Source organism: Myotis daubentonii, chromosome 12 (assembly GCF_963259705.1).
Source record: "Myotis daubentonii chromosome 12, mMyoDau2.1, whole genome shotgun sequence".
NCBI lineage: Eukaryota > Metazoa > Chordata > Mammalia > Chiroptera > Vespertilionidae > Myotis > Myotis daubentonii.
Window position 1 is genome coordinate 8,173,121 of NC_081851.1, and position 19,154 is coordinate 8,192,274.

General features: G+C 43.6%; 1 pseudogene; it reads right to left on the minus strand.

The window, feature by feature from the left end:
• Positions 1 to 6,957: 6,957 nt before the first annotated feature.
• Positions 6,958 to 18,291, minus strand: LOC132213849 (T-complex protein 1 subunit alpha-like; annotated as a pseudogene).
• Between the last annotated feature and the right edge of the window lie 863 nt (positions 18,292 to 19,154).

Consider the following 19,154-nt stretch of genomic DNA (forward strand, 5'->3'; position numbering starts at 1 on the left):
TATCTGACATTAATGTTGCATGATATTTTATCAGTGTTTTGAGTTAAATTCTTATTATGTTCCATACAAATACACTACAATCATAAGATAACATTTTAAAATAGTTTTACAAATTTCTGTTTCAAGTGAAATGAGGCTGATAGTTAACTGAGTGATTTGGGTTATTGGAGAAACATATTAAATTAAAGGAAAATAAATACTTATTTTAGCTTAAGCAAAATCAATCTGTATTAATCAAAGAAAATGCTACTTTCACCATTAAATTTGAATTTGACCTGAGAAGTAATGAAAGAAGCCACAAGCTCTCTATAGTATTTGAAAAAAACAAACAGAGCAGTTAAATTAGTAAAGTCTGCAACTATCTTTGAAGCTTAAGTTTTAAATATTATGTGATTACAATTTTCAACACAATAAAACAGTGATACTTTCCAAACATATTCCTAAAATACCGCTGATATTCTTTGGATGCATCTGCATTTGATGCTCTTAAGTAAGCTAAGAAATCCTCTGCATCTACAGAGTCTCATGGAAGCTTGCATTATTTTATACCAGACCAGACTGGCAAATGCTGCTATACAACCGAACACCTACACAGGACAATGTCCTAAAAAGACATGGGAGAACAAGGAATTACATGCTATATTTCAGAGTATATGGTGCTGTCATTTTGATATTGTTGGAATGTGACAGTTTGATATGAATGTGGTATAAAAATAATATGACTTTAAAGTAGAATACAGACAAGGCTAATTAAGATATTTTAACTTTACTGTTTTAACTATAACTTTATCCATAGCTGCTTTAATGACTCTATTTTTAAAAAATTTATTTATGATCTTAAATGAGGGCATCTCCTGCACAATTAACACATCATTATTGGCATTATATAAAACCTATCTGTCACACACAGACTCCAAGTAAACGTTTTGGTATTTCTCAACATAACTTTGTTTTGTCAGTACTTCATACTGGTTTCTTTCCCCAGTATATAGGTCAAAACTATTATTACATTTTCAATTTTACAGAGATACAATATGTAGATATATTTGTTTTAATTGTAGCATTGATCTTAACTAGCGTTAGAAGTCTTGTTACAATGTTTTAGGGTATCATAGGATAATAATAAGCAAAGGAATATAGGACACCTACCATTCATACAAATATTTATTTTCTTCTTTTACTCCTCTTCTCACCTATATATACTTAATCCAGAAAGTGTTATTATTCCTCAAATATTTAGTAAAAAGAAGAGGATGCCATGTATATATATATATATATATATATATATATATATATATATATATATACATATATATATATGTATATATATGTATATATATATGTATATATATGTATATATATATATTACCACCTACGATTTATTTTTATAAACTGAATTGATGATAAAAGAGATTATGTAATTGTAATGATCTACTTGTATGAAATTAATAAAAATGTTATCATATGTGAAATAATGATTTTTAATATTAAATAGTTCTCGGAACACTTTACCATGGTTTTGTAATAAAGCAATACCACAAGAAGAAAAATATTTGCTTGTGTATATAAGATACTACTGTTTTTTTTCAGTCATATTTTTCCCTGTGTAAGGATGGAGGGAAGAGTGGAGGGGCTGGTTTGGGCTAGTGAAAGGGAGCACAGAATGACATCCGGGGATAAAGGACCTCAGCTCGCCTTCATGTCTGCCCCTAATGATGCAGGGCGACCCAGTGCTGGCCACTTGAAAGAGCTCATTGGAGCGCAGCCTCAGTGCAGTCCCCTGGGTCAGGCCCGTAAGTGTGACCTCCTTTATAGAGCATTTGAGAGAGGCTCCTTTTCTAGGTTCCTCGGAGGATGTGAAGGAGAGTCAGCAACAGAAGAGCATCACAGAGGTGAACATTAAACGGTGGTCACCAAGGGCGGGGAGAGGGGTGAGGAGCTGAATGCGCAGAGTCTGGATTTTGCCAAAGGAAGAGCTCTGTGGGCGAATGCTAGTGATGGAAGCGCAGCAGTGCGAATGCACTGATGCCCCTGGATTGTACGTTTCCATATGACTAAGGCAATCATTTTTGTGTTCTGTGTATTTTGTCACAATTTAAAATAAAATATAAAAACGGAGGACCTTTATTTTAAAGGCAATGCATAGCTAAGCAGGACGAATCCCCTGTTCATTTCAGTATCAATAACATGGTCCGTGACCTGGGACAGCAGACCTGGGGTCAGGTGACTAGGAAAAGTGGCCGGTGTCTCAGGTGAGAAATACCATCCCTATATAATTCACAGCAGGGAATTCACAGGCACAATTTTAAAGTAATATCTCGGATTGCCCAGATCTGAAAAACAGGTAATAAAATCAGGAAACTAAGTTTTACAATTTGAGCAAACACTGTCAGTGAGAATAACAATTGTCTTGAAAACATCTTTTAAGTACAGATAGTCATTTCAATTTTGTATGCAGAGAATATGATAGGGGAGGGGAAGAGAGACAACAGTGACAAAACCACAGGACAGAGTTAGTTGCAGGCAGAACCAATACCTTCATGCAACTGTATCATTATTCCAGTAAAAACAGCCTCGCAGTAGATGAAACCTGTGGTTTACAGGACAAAATGCTGCTTAAGTTAACCAGTTCACAAATTTCATACCATTTCCTTTTCCATATTGTATGTTGAGTTATTTAAAATGCAAATATGGACTTTCTATAAAGATTAAAGATCCTTCTCAAATATATTAAATATGAGTATCTAAACATGATCAGACCAAAATGACACACCCCGTGTGGATAAAACACACTCTTTTCTGATAGGCTTAGCTAGCTTTGGCCCTGTCTTGGTATTATGCACTTTACAGAAATATGCAAGAAGGTCCAATGATTTGTTGTCAAAGATTAGGAGTAAGTGAATTATAGCCAGAATGCCTAACAATTAGGAGTTAACTGTATAATTAAGAAGATCGATTGTACAAATTTTCAAATGATTGGGGAATGGATTTTTAAATGAACACTGTAACTTATATGCGTTTTATCCTGGTAATTATAAAACACGCACACGCTGAGCCTAGCACCCCGCCCACACACACTCTATTCGTGGCTGTTAACGCTGCTCAGAGCAGTCATTGGCCTTTCCGCTGGAGGACTGCCAGTAACACTACTTGTAAACTGAAATACATAAACAGCATTGTATTTTATATTTAAAATCATTTTCAAGTAAACATTGAGAGCCTTGTTTTACTATGTCTATTATGACTTTAATATTTCTTTTATTTACGCACTTAAATATATACTCTTCACCTATAAAACATGAAAAAAATCAAGTGATTTTTGACACAGATTGCATTTTAATGTAAATAAAGAATCTGCACTTCCTTTATGGAAATTTGTGGAATATTCTAAATTAATTTTAGCAATAACTTTCCTAAAATGTAAGAAATTATAATAACATTAAAAAGATAATATTTGTCTCCTTTGGCTTCGAGGAGTTATGAATTTAAAGCCCAGTTTAATAGCAAATATATATATGTGCAAATTTGTATTAAAATTATTTTGGTGATTTTGATATCATTTTTTGATCTTTAAATTGATGAAGAACAAGCATCTTCTTTTTCACTGGATCATGTATTATTATGAATAAAAATTCTGAGCAGTTTAAAGAATTTAACGGAAAGCTAAAAGTTTATTTCTAATATATAAAGAAATATACAACCAGTCACATCATTTTCCCATTAGACTTAGCTTGCAATGTACAAAGCAATTAACCACATCTTGGTAAATATTAATGATTTAAAATAGTGATCACGATTGACACCATTGCAAAATGTCTTTGTTTCTGTCAGAATTCCTAAATAAAGTTTATTGAAAAAGTCTTATAGTAATTCTACTGATTGGTTTATGGTTGATTTTTCAATGACAGCTAATTATTCTCAGCATGTTATTAGTTATGAAGTGTAAACCAGCATCACTCAGACTTTTTAGCTTTACTTCACTTATAAAGCAAATGCTGGTGATTTCTCAGATTACATTAGATGATTTAAGCCTTTAAAAAAAACTTGGTTTGTTACATTCAGTATATTAATAATGCTCCGTTACAATAAACACCAACATAAAAAAAAAACCATTTACACAGCTTAAAGCAAATTATTATTTAGCTTTCATTTCCCCTAGAAAATTCAAGATAAGTATACATAGAACTCAAGAATTTGTTGATTGAAAATATAATTCTAAGTCCAATGAATTGGGGAAACCAGTTGAAAGCAAATGAACTTGCTGCCAACCTAGCACACATTTGAGCTGAACAATTATGACAAGTTCTGCTAATACCTCTTATGCAATCTCATTTACAAAGTTCTCCACAGCTTTTATTGGAAACACATATGTAGACAATTTTAACTGAAATCCAACTTTATCCTTTGGAGCGTTTGTGGGAGGGGGCATTTTCAGTGACAGAAATTTCTTTACTAATGTGGGCTTTTAAATACCAAATTGCAATACAAATAACAAAAGGAGAAGAGAGGAAAGAAAGATGAGGCGATAGAGAGAGAGATGGACATGACAAAGGAGACAGGGCGAGATTTCTTGCCCTTCCCTTTGGAGAGAGCCAACATCTCTCCAAGTGCAGGTAGAGTAGGAGAGGTGGTGGAGGCGCAGTGTAAGCCCAGGCACATACTGTGGCAAGTTCTCCCAAGGTCCGCTGTCATAGTCCCAGGTTTTATTTCTCATCAGAGTGCATTGTAGGGGAGAACCATTTATTTATTTTTAACTTTTTAAAAAAATATATATTTTTATTGATTTCAGAGAGGAAGGGAGATGGAGAGAGAGAAATATCAACGATGACAGGTAATCATTGATCAGCTGCCTCCTGCATGCTCTTAACTGGGGATCAAGCCCATACCCAGGGCACATGCCCTTGATCGGACTTGAACCTGGGGCCCTTCAGTCCACAGGCCGACGCTTTATCCACCGATCCAAACTGGCTAGGGCCTTTTTAACTTTTTGAAATGGAAGTTAACAATGGTCATAACATAGCTCATGAGGTCAACATCCCCAGGAGAAGGAAGAAAAAGTGGAAATTGGCTTATAAACTTTTACAATACAATCAATTACATCAGTATCTTCGATCTCAGATTGATCACTAAAATGTTCCTTGGTGGCTAAGGTTGTATAATCAGAAAAGTGTGTGGAAGAGAGTGTTGAATGGAGTTAAATGATCTGCTTTGGAAAGAGGAGGAGAAAGGAGGGAAGAGCTAACCTTTTCAGCATTCCTTAGTTTTCATCTCACAGCTGGGCACAGCATGTCGGTGCGCACACCTGGCCAGAGAGCAGGCTGCCTGGGTTTCATGAGGACCCTAATTACAAACAGACAAGTGCAGAGATGCACCAGGTCAGCCAGCGGGGCAAAAGGGGAAGGAAAGTGACAAATTCTCAACGTTTCCCAGAGAGTAATAATATCCACAACTTTGGTAGCCCTTTCATGTGAAAAAGATCCAGAAACTATCTGTCATCAGGACAAGAGGGTGCTGGCCAGGCCCCATAGGCGCCCCCTGCTCTGGTTACATCATCCACTGTTCTGTACCTTCTTGTAAGAAGACAAGAGAATCTGGCACGCCCTGCGGAGTCGTACATGAGGAAGGCAGAAAAGAAATCAAGTCGTGGATATTGGGTTTCCCCCAGTGTGGTAGTTCATTGGAAACCCAATTTGTCCACAGGGTACCTGTTTTTAGCCTTTCCAAAAGCCAGGCCATACGTAACCCTCAGCTCTGGGGTCCTGCCCACCTCAGGACACCCCCTTTCATCTCTGCATAGCCGACCACCGTGTTCCTCTGCAAGGCTCACGATGTGCTGTCCCAGGGGGGCTGGCTTCTAAGTGGGTTTTTTTTTACTGAAAGGGTCTCATTTGCTTCCCTCCTTCCTAGTCCCGCAGGTTCTGTCTTTCTGAGCCCCATCTCCTCCTCTTCTGCACTTATACTGCCTCAGCATTTAGCTCCTCCTCAGTGCTTCCAACTCCCTCTCGCCTGCAGAGGTTCCATGAGGAGCTCAGCTGCACCGGGAGCTCAGGCAGGGGAGCTGACGTTGGCCTTTGAAGACCGAGGCACAGAAACTGCTCACTCAGTTTCCCTGGAATTACATGAGCACGCCCTTTTCATACATTGACCTAGGAATGAACAAGTGCATGTACACACACAAATAAAGACGCGTGGTTGATGAATAGGTAACATGATATTTGGTTTTCAGGCTTTGACTTTTAAAGTTGAACACAAAAGAAGGTCAAGGTATCAATTAGGTCGCTGTAGGCTGTGAGTTTTAGAAAACCCACCTGACGGTGGCTGAAAGAGCTCATTTATTATTTACCCAGTAGGAGTCCTGGGTTGGGAGCGCCAGCCTGTGCAGGTCACTCACCATGCGCAAGGCCCGCGGTTCTTCCCGTGTCTGCCAGGGCTGCTTCAGCAGCAGGGTCATGTGTTTCTTTTTTTCTTTTTTAAAATATACTTTTATTGATTTCAGAGAGGAAGGGAGAGGGAGAGAGAGATAGAGATAGAAACATCGATGATGAGAAAGAATCGTTGATCGGCTGCCTCTTGCGTGCCCCCTATTGGGGATTGAGCCTGCAACCTGGGCATGTGCCCTTGACTGGAATCGAACCTGGGACCCTTCAGTCTGCAGGCCGATGGTCAATCCACTGAGCCAAACCAGCTAGGGCTCTTTCATTTATTTGTTTTCCTGGAAGTTTCCTTCTTCATTAGGAGAAGACTGAGGCCAAAGCTACAGGGATCACATTCTGTCCCAAAGGAAATACCGGGACGATGTTTACCCTCAGGTGAGAGATGTTTCCATTGTTCCTTTCTCCTTTTATGAAAGAGACTGATCAATAAGATGTGTTTTTGGACAGCTGGTTGTACTTTAATGCGTAATATGTGAGGTATAAGAAACTGCATCTTACAGTGAATCAATAAAGAGGACTCAGATCAGCCATCGAGGGCTCCCGAGTGAGCAGCATGCTCATGGCCTCTGTGCTTGTCATCTCTGCTTTCTGGATGTAATTTAATAAGATCTCAATTTGAAGAACGGTATTTGCAGCTTCTGTAGCAAATGTCAAGCTCTTAAGTTTAACTGTGGTTGGTTAAAACACCCCTGTTTGTTGTCTCGAGGCTTACCACTGACCAGATCAGACCATCCATTTTAGGTTTTTATGTTCTGGGTTAATTTAAGCCTCCTTGTGAAAAGCTGTTAACTTTGCAAAAAGATCAGTGGGGTTTTGGCCAGCACTAACTGCCAGTGTGATAGGAATAACAAGAAAAGATCTTGCAAACTCTGCAATAGCAAGATTTTCCCACAACCTCCTGCTGGTTGCCTAGTTCCAAGGTATATGGAAAGCCTCCTTCCACAGCACCCCGCCTGAAGCCATAGATTTTGAATCCAAAACGCTCTTTACTACACAAAGAGCATCATGTAAAGAGCTCTCCATCTCGTCACACATGACACCCTCTGCCCCACGTAAGATAACTGCCCAGCTGTGTGAGCCTTAGCGTTGTGATCAGGATCATGTCATCATCACATTCTCTCCTGTCCCACTGCTACAGCTTGTCCCCACATGGACGCGTCACGAGTTTCTTTACCTTCCAAATGGGTGGAGTTGCTCCAGAAGCTTAAGCAATGTGTTTACGGTCCCTCTGTAAAACTCTTCTAATTGCCAGAGCACCAGTCTCCACGAAGCACTCCAGACACTATCGTCCATCCCACCGTGGGTGGGAGGAAGGTCGGCACCAGTTGCCAGGGTCTGGATTTGCTCCTGGTGACATCCGATTCTCTCTGTCTAAGCTGGTCCGGTTTCTCCAGGTCTGTAATAACCACCTGCACACCAAGCGTCATGCTTGCTCTCTGCAGGCTGAAGCCAGGGCAAGCGCATTTTGCATGGACTGTTCTCTTGGGCATCCCCGGGTCCCGCCCCACAGTGCGTGCACAGACACTGATGAACATCCTCTCCACGTGACTTCTCCACGGGCTTTCAGAGTCTTAACCGACTGACTGTGAGGGAGGCTGGCCTTTCCCATCTGTGTATTTATTCACAGGTACAGCATTTACCATATTGGCGATGAAACCATGTAGTCAATGATTTTGGATGGCACTGAGGTCCTAGAGCCTTAATCAGGCAATCCCTTCCCAGGTATAACATGCTGCTTCCTTGCAAGCAGGCCGATAGCATAACTGATGCCTTTGACTAACTCGCCTGCAGTTTCAGAAGTTCCGCTGCAACCACAGAGGTAGTTCCATCTCCCACCTCTTTGTCAGCTAGCTCACAAAGAACTTGAGCTGCAGTCACTTCAGGCTGGCTGTACCATCATTGTAATGGTGGCATCACTGATATCATCTACCGACATCTTACCCAAGCCCACTGGACCAGGAGAACATTTTACTATTTTGGCAACAGAAGCTGCACCCTCGGTGCTGGGAGCCGATCGCCTCCCCAGTGCTGCATGCTGAACACGGACAAAGGCCTCTCACCTTCGCAGCAGGGTAATGTGTTTCATTCATACCTCAGACCATTAGCGTCTGGGTTCTAGGCCACACCAGCAGCGCCTGGCAGGAGGCTGAGCCATGTGGCAGGGGCAGTGAGAAAACTGCTCCAGCCCTGCCCCAGCCCCTGCCCCACCGCCGGGCAGGGCAGGGATAAAAGCTGAGTAAGCCTGATGAATAAGACTTAATGACCTTTCCCACAGTTACCTCATTGGCTGGAGCTGGGTCACATGGCTCCTGTCCAGCCACCGTGAAAGTATCGGTGGCCTGTAGCTCTGGGGGGAGCCCGGAAGGAAGAGCTGCGGAGGCTGGTGCAGAGAGGCCGGTGTTTGGGAATACAGTAATGAGTTTTGTTACAAGTATTTATTTTAAGGGGCGCACCGTTACCAAGGTAGCCACACAGCAAAGAGCTGCCGTGAATTAGAAATGAAGCTCAGCCCCTGGGTCAGAAGGGGCCGCCTGTCAGCAGAGCCACGGCCTGGCCCGGGGCCGTTAACCAGCAGGCCAGTTCCACTTCACTCGTTTCCTCATGCGCCTCTAGGCGTCCGATCTGCTCAGCAATAGCTTTTATCCCCAATAAAATACTGTGTATTACATCACAGGTAATCTGGATAACTCACCTCATATTAAGAAAAAATTGGTATATGATTTGAAGTAAAAAAATAAAGAAGAAGAAGCAAAACTTAAGTTTGGCGAAATGAATTCCTTTTCACTTAACCTGCAAGGCCAAGGGTGGGTGCCTTCGTGGAGGATACATCACCCCACGGTGGACAGGAACCCACACGGCAAGGGGCTGCCTCCAGCAGCTGGCGGCGGCACCCACAGGCCCCGCTCACAGCCAAGGACGGTCCAGCACGGCTGATGATCACCTAGGCCACATCTCAGCATTGTGGGAGCTGAGGACACCTGACACCAGTCAGGTCCAGATCCGAGTCAGCTGATTCCTGACCCAGGATTTCTCTTGTAAGTCAATCAGTGCTGGAGTTCAGTTTTTAAAACTTGGTCTTAGGGGGTTAGAAGTCAAGTTGAGAAAATAAGAGGTATTTCACTGCAGCCCTGACTTTGACAGCGCCTTCCGGAGCGTGCCTCTGCATGCCATGCTGTGGGCCCTCAGCTGTAAGCCTTCACCTTTCTTCTGCTCTGCATGCTGCCAGCTCACTTAATCCTCGGTAGAGTAGTATCCATTTCTCCAATTATAAAATTTAAGCACTCATGTTTTCCCCTTCACTGTGGAAGAGTGAAAGTACTACTTTCATCCCAAGTAGCTGTTTTAAATTTTATTATTCTCATGTATAGCAGTCCTTCCTGACAGGCTTAATTCTCTCGGCTCAGAAGAGACCCCTGGCAAGATCTTGAATTGCTGGTTATTAGTGTCTCTAAACCTATTTAATGGCCAAGGAACCAAGGCACACAGGGTTGACGTCCCTGCCCTCAAGAACCAGAGCTAAGGTTCACACACAGCAGGCTGCATTCAGAGCCCTTGCTCTCAACCTTCAGTACCTGTGGCTCCAAGTTAAGACCAAATATATGGGTAGCTTCCAGCATTGCAGGACTACCCTTACTCCACCAGGGCCCAATTCCCACCTCTCCTAGGGGCTCTCTGTGTGGTGTCTCACCCACATCACTCCTGGCCACCTGTGTAGGGAACAGGTGGTGTCAGTGGGAAATCCTAGCCCTGGCCCTGTCATCCTGATTCTGACACAATAATGTCCAACACTGATTACAGAGTCCCTTGAAAGAGGCCCCTTCCCCTCTGGCCTTTGTTTTCTCATCTCTACATGAGACGTGAAAACACAGCCATGGCCTCCCACACCTGCCCTCTCGGCACTGGCAGGCTGAGCCTCCCCTTCACCTGGGAGGCGAGCAGGAACCAAATGGAGTTTCTTTCCTTTTTGATTTCCCTGGGTTTTGATTTGAAGAAAAATAAAGTGAACTGCAGGCAACCAAGTCATCTTCCCAGGGCTCCCTCAGCAGCCTGTCTCCGGGGGCTGTTCTGACTAATGGCTGTGCCTCCCACTGAGCCCATGGAATAGGTATCAGGAAGGTGTTTACTCAAAGGTTTACACCCAAGTGTTGTGAAGGTCAAAACCAGTGGTTGGTAAACTCATTAGTCAACAGAGACAAATATCAACAGTACAACGATTGAAATTTCTTTTGAGAGCCAAATTTTTTAAACTTAAACTATATAGGTAGGTGCATTGTCACTGACTTAATTAGAGTACTCATAAGGCTTAGGAAGAGCCACACTCAAGGGGCCAAAGAGCCGCATGTGGCTCTCGAGCCTCAGTTTGCCGACCAGGGGTCAAAACAATAGGGCCTCTCCCTTGCAGGCTACACATCTTTGGATTAGAAGACGCTGGTTTGCTGTTCTCTGAGCGCCCTGGGTCTTGCTCTTTTCTTCCAGGCTGACCCAGCAGGTCCCGGGAGGAAGCTTGGGGTGCCTGCCCGGGAAGAAAAGCAGTGAGATGTGGATATGCACAGCCTCGCCAGCTTTGGCGCACATGTCTAGTTGCCTTTAAAACCCATAATATTTTAAACCCAAACAGTAATATAAAAAGTCCTTTGCACCGGAAGAGCCAATCATACAAAACACAGGTGACGTAATTTCTTAAAATTCAAATGTCTCCTTTTGTCACATTAAACAATGACCTTCGACCTCCAAATTAGGTTTTCCTTCCTTTATGATCTTTCCTCATTTTTTCTCCTCTCAGCCTCTCTACCTCCTGCACAAACAACCCTAAGAAATAGCGAGCAAAATGCCACAAATTGGAATGACCGTCTCCCATCTGCTGCCGGAGCTGTGCTGGGGCGATGGCTGAGAAGGAGGAAGGCAGAGGCCACCGTGCGTCCCCCAAATGTCAGATGCTGTCAAAGTGCAGCCTGTGCTGGTTCCCGCCTCTTCCTGCTGCATGTGGTGGCACCTCCCGGGCCGCAGTGGCAGCCTGCACCGCAGCCGGACAGCGCGCCCGCTGAGCGGCCGGGCCTCTCCAGGCGCCGTGGCTTCCACGGGAGGTTTTCACCTTTTCACCAGGACAGAAGGCATGTTTCTCTTTCAATGTTGATAAGTGCTTACCTTTCTGAGTACCCAGGCCGCCCTCCATGAATTTGAATGGCCACTTTTACTTTTCCAAATATGGAGATGAGTTCAAACGATTAAATCTATTGGATTGGATTTGAGACAAACACAGCGACAAGTCATGTGATCAGGAGAAAATGAAGACTACGGGTGTGTGTTGAAATTGTCACTTGCTGGAACCTTCAGGAACAAGAACGCGGATGGTGTGGCGGGAGGAGGAGGAACGGCAGCGCTGGACAGGGAGCTGAGGGGCTGGCCAGGTGCTGACTACAGAAGCAAAAGGGAAGGAGAAGGACCAGGCAGGGGGTAAGCCCTTCTCCCCTCACACTTGGCCGTGGAAACAGGTGTCTAGAGAGGTGGAGTGCGCGCTGGAAGTCTTGCTGGCCGCAATTTGCCGCCCCGCTCCAGGCGCCAGTGTCCAGCTCTAGGCTAGATGAGCAACTGACTGAACCTCGGAGATGACACTGCAGGTTCACTATGGCATCAGACCTGCAGGCCAGGCAAAGAGTGCTGCCCAGTTCTTTGAGACGATTCTAATGCACAACGAGCCATAGTGTGTGCTGGGGCCACCGGCGAGTGAGTGGAAATGGAGGACAGGCCATGGAATAAGCCCTGTGAGGAGACTCAGAGCACGCTGTCAAGAGCCTGACTATACTGTTGGACAGCTGCCAGGCCATATACAGAGACAGAACTCTGACTCAAACTCTGCAACAGGCAGCCCAGGGAACAAACCCACTCTCTTCAGTAACCGGCCCAGAAAGCTAGCCTGCTGTTTCTAACTCCGACTTGCAGGGTCAGGCCATGATCGCCAACAACATTCCAGAAAGCCAAAGAATAACCCCAATGGCCAGGGCTTGGTTAATCACTGACAATGTTCTTAATTTTTGTTCCTAATTCTGACTCATGACCAATCAGAGGAAGCCAAATATGCTCTCCTAGCCAATTACCTACTGAGCCCCTCTCCAGCTAGCTTGCCTCCAGGTGCCCCATGCCAACAGCCTCCAATGAGGGCACATAACAATGCCCTGATCTCTCCCTTTCTCCATCACACATCTTTCCCACTCCCCTGTTGGCTTTCAAATCTCTGCTAAAACAAGTGAGAGAGGCTGACGCCCTTTGCTAAAGCCATAGCCTTTGCTTCTTCTCACTTGATTGATGTTTATTTCCACATTGTCAATGGTTATTGGTTGTTGGGACAGAAAGAGGTGGCAGGAAGAGGGTGAGGGTGAAGGTGCTGAGAAAAAGTGACTGCTTGGAATGGAGTCACCACCTGACTCAGGGAACAGCAAGGAAAAGGAAGGTTTGGGGGGAAACTGGATCTAGACAAGAGTTTATTATAAATTTCTTGGATTCTCTTGGATTTGTCATTTTTTGTGATATATAGGGCCCTGTGCTAAAGTCTCATTGAACCTTCAAAACAAATCTGTGAGTGTAGATTTTCTTTCCAATGTTTAAAACAAGGAAACCAAAGCTCAGAGAAGCAAAAGATAATAAGTGCAAGGTCACAGAGCTGGTCAGAGAGAGGGTTTCAGCTCAAGTCAGACTGACACTCAAGCCAATACTTTAGTCACTTTAGTATCACTTCTGCTTCACCAGCCATAGGGCCATGAACTTCTGGAAAAAGGAATTGAAGAAACAGCTTCAGAGTTAGGAATTTGACTTTGAGAATTACTTCTGCATCTTTAACATGAGCTCCCCTGGTTGGCATCTCCTGGACTTTTGGAGGTAGCATGAGGTTTGCAGTTCCTCTGCACAGTGTCGGGAAAGGTGGCCCACGCTGTTGGGTTCGTGTCAGAGCTTGGTCTGTATTCCCCTCTGCCACTCCTCACTTAGAAAACACGGGCGCCTAGTCAGCCTCTCTGGCCATGGCTCCCCCTTATGCTGAAATCAGATATCAGGCCTTTCTTTTCTCTCCGACGATGGAGTTGTGAGGTTCAAATGATCATGTGTATAGGATAATACTTTGTAAATTCTAAACTGCCATATAAATGAAAGATACATTCAAATAAACATTATTACTCTAACATTCTTAACTTTGAATATCTGTGAAAGAGACGTCACATTTTAAGTGTATTTTCCAAGTACCTACAGCTCATGTATCTTATCTGCACATGCATCCCATACAGAATAACAAACTACATGGATCACTTATTTCCCAAATAGAATGCGGACACTGCCAAGGGACCACGCATAGCCCGGCTCCTGCACGCACAACCGCCTGGCCTTAGGCCCCTGATCTTCTGGACAGTCAGCAGAGAGGAGCATATCTTTGCAACTGACCTCACAGGACCTCTTGGCGTTTCCCACCAGGTCCTGTGTGAGGAAGTGCTCTGTTAGTTGAAAATGCCCACACTCATGCAAAGAATTTTGGTGTTGCATTTAAAATGTGCGATTTAAGTGCTGCTCACTATTTATTTTTTTTTTGCTTTTATTATAGTTGAAGAGCATAATGGATTTCAGCAACTAACAATAAAGATATGGAGTCTTTCACCACCATGAAAACTCCCTGGGTGTTTCACTTTAATAAGTATACGGCCTTTCATTTAGAGCTACATATTGATATAATTAACTTTTATATTATGTGCTTAGCTTTTAATTCTGAATACATAACTGATAATTATTTCATTGTATTTACCCCTATAAATAGGTTTTACTTTATTTTTAATTAAATGGAATGAGGGAACATATGAAAAACTGGGATAGACTCAGAGAAACGAGGGCTGAATTTTGGTGGAAGAAATCTCAGTAACTTAAGATATGCTGATGACACCATATTAACGGCAGAAAGTAGCAATGGCTTGAAAGAACTTCTGATGAAAGTGAAGGAAGACAGTGACAAAACAGGACTGCATTTTCACCTTGTGACTAGAACAGAAATACTCGACTGTAACATAGACAATAAAGACATTGGCATTGTTACAGATTGTTTTTTACTTCGATTCAGTCATCAGTTCAAATGGAGACTGCAGCCAAGACATTAAGAGAAAGCTGAGGCTCCGAAAGGCCACCGTGGGAGAATTAGGAGTGATCACCGAGGACAAAAATGTGTCATCAGAGACCAAAGCTAAGATCATCTACACCCTCATAGTCCCACTGACTATGAATGGGTGCAAAAGTTGAACAAGGAAGAAGGCTGATAAAAGAAGAAAAATGAGCCATTTGGAATACGGTGTGGGAGTGAAGCGCTATAGATTCCTTGGACCTTTAGAAAGATGAGCAAGTGGTTCCAGAGCAAATTAAGCTTAAAACATGGCTGGAGACAAAAATGACAAAACCAAAGCTGTCCTAGTTGGGGCACGCCATGAAAAGGCAGGGTTCTTTGGAAAAAACAATATGCTGAGGGAAAAAAGGAAGGCAGCGAGAAAAGAGGGACCAAATGTGCGATGGGTTGACTCCATAAGAGAAGCCGTAGGCTGAGTCTACAGGTGCTGAGCAGGGCTGCTGAGCACAGGACCTGCAGACATCATGCATCCACGGGGTCGTCTCGAGTCAGAGCTAGCTCAGTGGCATGTAGTAACACACACAGGGGACATGCTATCACGGTCACCATACCTATGCTTTTCCTCTAATCTGTCATGTATGACTTAATGTCTTTCCATGTGCCTGCCTTTAGCTATGGCTGAGTGGATATAAAGGTTTTAGTTCTGAAAAAAATGTCAATAATTAAGATAAAGAAGAAATACTAAAAAAATAAATGCTTCTTTGAGTCACTTATAAAATCAGCCAATTTAATTTTAGACAAGAATTTAATAATATTTTATCTATCACTTGGTGTATTTGCCCCTATTTTTTACCTCAGAGGATCATCTTAACATTTTCTTCGGTGTTTTTCAAAGTTAGTGTTTTAGTCTCTTGAAACCTTCCCTTGATTATACAAACAAACATTAAGGGATCAAGTTACATGAATTGTATTTTGGGGTACATACTGCCTTTATATCTTTAAAAGCCTTATAAATGGTTTAAATTGACTTGTCATTCAACCACCAATGAATCTCTAGGGACCACAATTTGCAGGGAGACGTTCAGGGCCCTGTGGCTGTAAGGACAGACACTCCCCCCATCTTAGCTTGTCTCTGTTCTGCAGCCTCACTGCAGTAGCACCCTGGTGGCCAGCCTGGCTCTCTTTAGCATCTTAGTTTCATATTCATCATTTCAGTCCCTGGGGCGAGACTTCAGTTATGCTCTCTCTGGTTCCATGTCCACAAATTGGGGGGAAGGGTCTTATTGGCTCACTTTAACTCAATTGCTCACTCGCTGGACCCAGAGAGTGAGGCCAGTATAAATAACATATAACTTTAATTTAAGTATGAGAATAGGTGGTAGGAAAGGGGGCCACTTATACAAAGGCTTGATGGGAAGAGTCTTGACTAGGTGACCTTTAGCATCACCATCTTTTATACAGTATCTTGGGTAGAACCTGAGCTCATGATATGCCTAGAATTGATTTTATTAGTAAAACTAGAGGCCTGATGCATGAAATTCATGAAAGGGGCTCAGCCCTCGAACCCATGGCAGCTTGCCTCGGTCCTTGCAGAGCCCCGGCTTCATCTGGAAGGTCGTCCAGAAGGTCATTTGGCTGTCCTGTGTTATTAGCATATTATGCTTTTATTATTATAGATTCTCCAAGTATCTAATCTAATAAAAGAGAAACATGCAAATTGACTGCACCTCCACTATGCCCAAAGCCACGCCCACCAGCCAATCAGAGCGACTATATGCAAATTAACCCAACCAAGATGGTGGCTGGCAGCCTTGGAGCTGGAGCAAGCAGGAGGCTTGGTTGCCCTGGCGATGGAGGAAGCCAAGTTTCCTGCCTGCCCCAGCTGGCTGAGGCCTCCACTCAAGGCAACAAAGTTTCAATTATAGAAGATAAATAAATCCCAGATACCTGCTTCCAGCCAGCCTCCACTGGGAGCTTGGGTGGCTGGGGGCTGTGGCCAGCCTGCAAACAGCCATCAGCCACTCACCCAGACTGGCCTGGCACCCCAGTAGGGACCCCCACCCTGATACGGGATACCATTCAGGGCAAACCAGCCAGTCCCCACTCGTGCACCAGGCCTCTATTCTATATAATAAAAGGGTAATATGCAAATTGACCCTAATAGCAGAACGACTGGGAATGACTGGTCACTATGACACACACTGACCACCAGGGGGCAGACGCTCGATGCAGGAGCTGCCCCTTGGTGGTCAGTGCCCTCCCACAGGGGGAGCTCTGTTCAGCCACAAGCCAGGCTGACGGCTGCCATTACAGTGGTGGTGGTGGGAGCCTCTCCCGCCTCCTCAGCAGCGCTAAGGATGTCCGACTACAGCTTAGGCCTGCTCCTCAATGTCAAGTGGATATCCACCGAGGGCTCCTGGGCTGCCAGAGGGATGTCTGACTGCCAGCGTAGGCCCAATCCTCCAGCAGGTGGTCATCCCCTGAGGGGTCCCAGACTGTGAGAGGGCACAGGCCGGCTGAGGGACCCCCCCAAGAGCAAATATTTTTGTGCACCTGGCCTCTAGTCTAATAAATAAAGTTACAGAATATTCTGTAATAGTTCCACCACGTTGTCAGCCCCTGGATGTATGCATTATCTCATTTAATTCTGACAACGATCTGATTGCCCTCATTTTGCGGCTCTGAGACATGAGGGAGCTAGCTGATTGTGGGGTCAAGGCCCAAACAACAAATTGCTCAGGAGAAAAGCTTGTGGCATATTCACCATTAAAATTATCAACAAAACTTCCTTCCAGAACTTTTGTGCTAAATTCAGATCCATCTTTCTTTAATCATTTCAGTATTTCAAGGTTTCATTTCAGGGTTAATCCAAGTTACTTGTCCAGTCCAATGCTACCATTAGAAATAGATGAAATTTGCCTTGCTTTATCTAGCATTGCTTTCTGGGACATTTCCCCATTTTCATCTCTTCTTTTGTATTCACATCTTTGGACAAATGATAACCATCTGATAACCATATTTATCCTAACATCTAGATTCTTAGTGCAAAGTCTTCTTGAAGTATCTACATTGTAGAATGACAGTCAATGATTATGCATACATAGCAAAAGACGTCACTGGTTACTTTTCAAAAAGATATGATATACATTAAGTTTCAAATAGGATTCCGATAATTGAGAGGAATTATTCAGAAACAAGTGTTTACTGACAGTTTTTGATTTATCGGTTTAATATACATTTTTAACTTTTGATCTATAATTTATGCACATGAGAAAATGTAGAGCATTTACAATTCTGGTAAAGAAATCAATAATCATAATGATGTATCTGATAGAGATTAAATGACTGTCATCAACTTTTAACTTAATAAGAAATCAAGATATTCACTGAGCTCATGTAGGAAAAGAACACTACACCTCATTTAGAGCAGGCAACCCCCTAAATGATATAGTTTGAAAACTTGTTTTAGGATTAAAAGAGGAACGCACCATGGAACTGTGCCCATGGTCACCACCAGGGTAAGGAAAGGCTTTGTGCATGAGTGGGGAAGGTATGACAGGTGCTTTCATAAGTAACCATATCTTCCTTCTGCTAGAAAGCGAGGCTGCTCCACGCTCCTACCCTGTGGCTCTTTCTAACACATCCACTGAGAAAATGGTGCCACTGGCCCTGAGCACGGGGGCCCAACCAGAATTTTGTTTGTAGCTCTGTTACCTGGACGTGGAGTGCGGTGAACATAAGAGTCTTGAACCAGATCTTCACTTCCATTTGAGAGTAAGTTCTGCTGCAGTTTTGTCCCTGACAGTGTCCACGCGGTGCGTTTCTGACCTCTGCCTGCCCTGCAGCAGCTCCTTGGCAGCACGGTGGACGCGAGGCCACAGGCTGGGATCCAGACTGCTGTCCTGGCCCTGAATTCACACCTTTCTTGCCCTGTGACGTTGTACAAGTTGCTTGACTTTTCTTAGACTTGGTTATTACATGGACAGAATAATGGTGTTGCACCTACATGCAGGGTTAAAGTTAGGCTTATAAGAAATTTTTCAAAGTCTTTATTCAAAGCATTACAAGAGTGTGAGTAAAGCACCTAGACTTGTGTTTGGCTAACAGTAGGTGCTTCAGACGTTCATTCAGCGTTTCTTCAATTTAATAAATGTACGTATTATATGCTAAGTGATATGCTGAGCTCTGTGATCCAAGAGTGAGAAAAGCAGGTGCAGCCCCTGACTTCATGGAAACCATATTTCATCGGGGATTGTGTGATCATAATCACAGAAATATATGCAGTTACCACCCTGGGTAGAGTCTAAGAAAAGCAAGGCTGGGTGTTAGTCGTGCAAGCAACACCATGGCCAGAGGGCAGCACAGAGCAACCTTAACACAGGAGGGCAACTGAGAGCCTAGGAGAGGAAAAGCATCTGGGGAGAGGGAACAACAAGTGCAAAGGGTAGAGACTGGGACTAAGCTTAGGAATTGAGAGCAGCATGACTGGGAGGAGTGGGAATGCCAGACGGAGGTCTGAGCTTGTAGACCTAGTAGAGAGTTCCATCCACTGGCTTAGGGAATGGGGCATCATTAAAGGATTTCTGCCAGGGTGTGACGAGGCTCTAGTCTGGATAAACACTTATGTGAAC